This window comes from Rhinichthys klamathensis, unplaced genomic scaffold, assembly GCF_029890125.1.
Source record: "Rhinichthys klamathensis goyatoka isolate OS25496 unplaced genomic scaffold, OSU_Roscu_1.1 h1tg000114l_1, whole genome shotgun sequence".
Lineage (NCBI taxonomy): Eukaryota > Metazoa > Chordata > Actinopteri > Cypriniformes > Leuciscidae > Rhinichthys > Rhinichthys klamathensis.
Genome location: NW_026606651.1, coordinates 179675 through 185830, shown reverse-complemented (window position 1 = coordinate 185830; position 6156 = coordinate 179675).

The following is a 6156-nucleotide window of genomic DNA, read 5'->3' as shown; positions in this document are numbered from 1 at the left end:
GTTCTTTCTGCCAACTGCATTAATGTAAAGCTCAAACTGTGAGAGTGTAGTGCTAAAGGATCAGTGGATCTCTTAGGGGTTTGCCCCAAAACGTTAAAGAGATACATTTAACCTCAACCCCGCAGTTAGTCTAGAGGTCATTGCTTTGGATAAAAGTATTGCTTAAATGGAATATTAGCCTTCATGGCCGTGTAAGTCAGGGTATGTGACTACATACTGTAGGCAATCTCATGATGTCCTTTTACATGTCTACATATGGAAATACTGCATAAAACCTGATGCTGAGATTATCTCGTCAATTGTGTATTATCACAACATTTTTAACAGCTACCATAACACATTTCTAAAGTGCAAATGTTCACAATTTATTTATTTTTAATTGAGCTTCATTCGCATTCGCATTCGAGTGTGCGCAAACATGCAACAAAAATGTGTCCAGGAGCTCTGGGTAGATACACACATCCAGACATACACACATGCATACTAAACACATACATGCATATATAACATAGGAGGATAGAAAAAAAAAACATTTAAATAAGATTAAGAAAAAAATAATAATAATTAAAAACAATAAAGTAATATATATCTACACCAGAAGGCTTATGTACAGATTTGTGTATTATGTACTGTATCTACAATTGTATAAATAAAAATATTTTTTGCCTAACTCAGGTGTCATGAATGGATAAGAGTACTGAGTTATGAATTATATCGGATGGACATAGACAGACAGACAGATAGATAGTATTATCTTTTTTTCCTTTATAAATAACTATATTCATATTTATTAATAATTACTAATAAATGGTCAATTAAAGCATATTTGTGAGCACACTTCCCTGTGATCAGACAGACCTGCCTCAAAATCACGCCATTGGCTGAGCCAGAAGTCGACATATCAGACCTCTCAAACACAGCGATATTCTGAAAGTGCCACAGTGTTGACACTCTTCAAGAAGTCAACCAACAGATGTCTTACTTAGCTGTCTCTGCACATTAAACTGGGTTTGGAGACATTTATTTTGACATAAAAAAAAATACACATCAGCTTTAAAAGATTGTCTATTTACAACAGTATAAGTAGAAGTTTGTTTTCTAAAGCGGTTAGAAAAACCTTAAAAGAGTGTCACTGTTGACGAAGCAGAACATAACAGCGCACGATTCATTAAGCAGTGCTCAATTCTTAAAGGCAATACACATGGGAAGCTTGATGCGAAATGCTCAAATAAGTATTTCACACAGGAAACATTTCAATAACATTTCTTGTGTATTCTGGAAAGGTTGAAGAGTTTAAATGTCACAGACATGAGGTGGCATTCTGTGCGGCGAGCCAAAGGAAGATTCAAGCCGGGCTGGGGAATCAAAAACCACGGCGTGGTCTAAAAAAACGACAACGATGCAAGGACACATCATTTGGTCAATAAGATGTCAGTTCGCTGAGCTCAGGAAGAGAAAAACAGTAGCGGCCGTTCGGCTCGACTGCACTGGAGAGATCTCACAGACTACTTGGGCATCGGCCAGGACTTTAATGAAGTTACGCTTCCCCAGTGATTATGTGCAGCCCTTATTGTTAATGAGCCTATTCATAAGACTTCAGTTAAAAACGGCAGATCCAGCATCATGTGGTCACGCTGCACTGGTCTAACTTACGCAAGTCTAGGTCATGAGCAGCTATACCATCTTTGGCTACTGCGGTATATGCCGGCATTAGTGGTTCTGTCATATGACATGCAGCAAGTTATTGCATCATCACATATAATGCACTGTAAAAAACACTGGGTTAAAAACAACCCAACTTGGGTCGTTTACAACCACAAGGGATGGGTAAATATTGGACAGAACACATGTTGGATTCATTTTATCCAGCATATTGGGTTTTTTATTTAACCCAGCATAATGGGTTGATTTAACCCATCATACTGGGTTGATTCGTTTTTACTATAGTACTAGCTTTTTATTTTTATCTCACCTCATACATGAATTACTGTTTATGGATTAACTTAAAAACTTAAAAAAAAATACTCCACACTGGTTCACATGAAAATTCCTTTATTTTTGACCATTTTTACAGTATAGCATATTTTATATAGTTTTGAATACATATTGCATACATTTAAGCTCGTTTAACAAATATTAGAAGTAAAAATTAGAAGTGTAATCGACCAGTCTCTGTTGTCCCGTTTCCACCGTAACAGCGCTGGATCTCGTGCCGGCACTTGTCTCATGTTTAAGACCGACGCGACACTCATTTAGGTGACTCGCATTGCGCCCGTTTGTTGCTTTGCATAAAATTAAACGATATACAGAACAATAACAAATTTATAGATACAAAAAATGTCCACAAACCTCTATTTTACCGAAGACATGCACATTTTGACGGAGCTGACTGCTCTTCCCTGAAGTAACACAAAAACTACCTAAACACTGGGTTGTTAGTTACGTCTGACCCAGGAGCTAGGTTACACAAAAACTACCCAAACACTGAAAATATAACAAAAAAATTGACACGCACGCGCACGCACACACACACACACACACACACACGCACGCACGCACGCACGCACGCACACACACACACACACACACACACACACAATACCTCTCCAAACCAAGCCTAGTTATTAACTGTTCATCTTCCTCCATGCATGCTGTTTGCTTTCATGCCGGCTTCAATGCAAATGTACACAGAGAAGAAGAAGTGTCAACATCCATCAAAGGACAGCGACTACACTCACTCTAATCTTGGATTTCTATTTCTGCTTGAGGACCTGCTCTCATTAGGCGCCATGCTGCACGCTGAGGGAAGCGTGTTTTGAGTGAAAGTAGTCTGTTCTTAAAAAACTATCTGCCTGGAAAGTAGCACAGGAGATAAAGAATCACACACTTTATATGCCAACACACACGTACACATAAAAATGCACATAACCAGGAGCGTATAGGAATGATCTGAAAAGTGCTTATAAAAATTAATTAGCTTGCCCAGTTGTTAAAAAGTAATTAAGTTGCCACTAGGCATAGGAGAATGATCATTTGTATGTCCGGCTGGTCCACTGCAGATTCAGCTGGTAGGCAAAGGCATCTGCTTAGTTATAGTCATCGTTTTATACATCTGGCTAAAGAAATTCTGTTTAATCCCAATCCTATACTCTTAAAATGTGATTATTTTTCATATTCAATTCAATAGTAATTTACATATTAAAGTATATTAAATTAAATATAAACTATAAATATAAATATAAAAAAAAAATATTATAAATGACATATGAAAGGCTGCATAACCTACAAGGTTAGCCCAAATCAACACATAACATTAGTTAACATTAACTAATAGGTAATGGTTGCTAGGAACCAGCACATTGTACGCTCTTTTTTTCATTTAAGTTCTTTATTATGGTAGACAAATGGTGGTAGGGAATATTTCTGGCAGACAGAATTAATTCTCTTTCTTTTTTCTTTTTTTACAAAATAAAGACGCTATTATGCTAATGATGTCGTCTAGAATGTAATTTCACTCTTTAATGTTGACTATCCTCATTTTCATTCTGTTTTTCCCCCGTAGGTCTTTCCTATCTCTTGCGCACAAACACTCTCTCTCTCTCACTCACACACACACACAACAAATGTAAAAGCCACACAAGCACTCACACACTTTAAATGAATATGATGACTCACTCTTGCAGCATTGGGTGTTAAAACTGATTTGAAACAACAAGGAATTAAAAACATTTTTGTCTACGAGAGAGTGCAAAGACCAAGGACAGCAGTATCTACCATGTTTTCAAAACCCCAAAGAACGACTCCCTCGACCACAACACAAAGATGTTCATAGTGGTTTTCTGTTATAAGATTTTTTCCAACAAAGATGTTTAGTTCTGAATCATGACAACATGACATAGCATTCGTAACCATTTTCCAGTGAAATATGAGTAAAGAAGGAAAAAAACGGTATGTGGTTGGAATGAAGCCAGTCCTGAATGTGAGTTTTCAGTGAATTGTGGAGGACTTCTCTGCTTCTGAAACACTGAATTAAAGCAAAGAGGACGCTTTTTGAGGATGTGGAAGCTGAAGTTCAAGTTCACCCTCAAGAGAATCTCAATATACCTTGTACATGTTCTATTTCAAATCTATCATTATTTGCTATTAATGCAGGAACCTTTCAGTTCAGACAAAAAAATACTCATTTTGTTCCAACCCTATTTGACATTCTTCCGTCTATGGAACACAAAAGAAGACATTTAGAACAAGGTTAGGGTTCAAACAGCATTGATTTTCATTGTATGGACTAAAAGACACTGATAGAAAGGAAGTCAAACAGGTATGGAATGATATAAGCATGAATAAATGATGACAGAGATTTCATTTTTGGGTGAACTATCATTGACCATCTGCCATTAACAGGCTCGGTATGCTAAATACATGTAAATGACCACTGTGTACAGTATTTGCAGTGAGATACAAAACACGCAGGCATACTAATATGCTTGATAAGTGTGTATTAGAAACATCCCTATTTCCCGAGCCCCAGTGTTTGGCTAATGGAGGGACAAATTATCAGAGTGAAAATCGACTGCACTAGTTTATTGAAAGCGGCGGTCAATTACAAATGGTACTGAGGGTGGAATCTAGTGGACGTGCTTTTCTAACTGCACAAAATCAATGTGATTCAACGTTAATTTAACTTTTCTGTCAACACAAGGTGTTGTTGAATCAGTTCTGTACAGACTAATGTGATATTCGGTTTTCAGTATGTGGTTAATACTGTTATTCTTTGGAAACAGAACTGTAATCCACTTCTCAAAGTGAAACACAAATTAACTCCCCACACAGTTTCAATGCCTATAACAGTGAAAATGTCACGATTTCTAATGCAGCAGCAAAATTAATATGCTATTGAACACCCTCCTTTATTAAGTTAGATATTATGAAAAGGATAAAATGAAACCCTATTTCCCAATTAAATAAATATTATATACTGCATATTTTCCAAGTAATTATTCAAGTACACAATCAGTGATGATGAACAATTAAAGAAATTAAGTGCAGTAAGAGAACTGTTTTTTCTCTTTTTCGTGCCAATATTGTTGTTTAATTAATATTCATCATATAATAGAAAACAACAGGCCTATCTGGCAGCATTTACAAAACATTGCCCACAGATCTACAACAAACCATCTGTGTTTAAACAGCCAAGATGCAACCTTGACTATGAAGTACATATATACACTAGTTTTTTATACATTAAATTGATCGAAAGTGACCGTAAAGACATTTATAATGTTACAAATGATTTATATTTCAAATAAATGCTGTTCTTTTTGAACTTCATATTCATCAAATAATCTTTACAAAAAAATATCACGGTTTCCACAAAAATATTAAGTAGCATTTTCAACATTAATAATAATTAGAAATGTTTCTTTAGCACCAAATCAGAAAATTAGAATGATATCTGAAGGATCATGTGATACTGAAATTGTTTTAAATTGTAATAATACTTAACAATATTACTTTTTACTGTATTTTGCAGCCTTGATGAGAATAAGAACATTAAAAAAATTGGAAACACTTTATTTTGCAGTGTCCTTATTACATATGTTACATGTACTTACCATAGTAATAACAGTAAATTATTCATAATTACATGCAACTAACCCTCAGCAAAATACTAATCCTACCTCCTGTCTGTCATGAATTGCGTGGAAGCAAAGGCGGTAGTCGGATCTAAATGCAGCAGCAGACTTTAATAATTCAGACTAAACTCAGAACAGACAAGACACTCGTGGTACGTAAATACATTCATTCAATAACTGACCAAGACAGGGCAGAAACACAGGGCTTGAATAATCAGAGACAAACGAGCAGACAGGATAACAAGGGGGCGTGGATAACAAGAAACACCTGGGATAACTAATGACAAGACACTAATGACACTAAACATGACAGGACACAAGACCCACATTATGACATAACCCCCCCCCCCCCCTTAAGGGCGGCTCCTGACGCCCAACAAAACCAAAAAAAAAACCAAAAAGTTCAGGAGGGCGGTGAAGCACAGGCGGTCTTGGGGGAGGGATGGAGGGCCAGGCCCGTGCAGGGGAACGGGACCAGGACCAAGGCAAGGCGGGCCTGGGCCGCAGAGCGTGGGCGGACCAG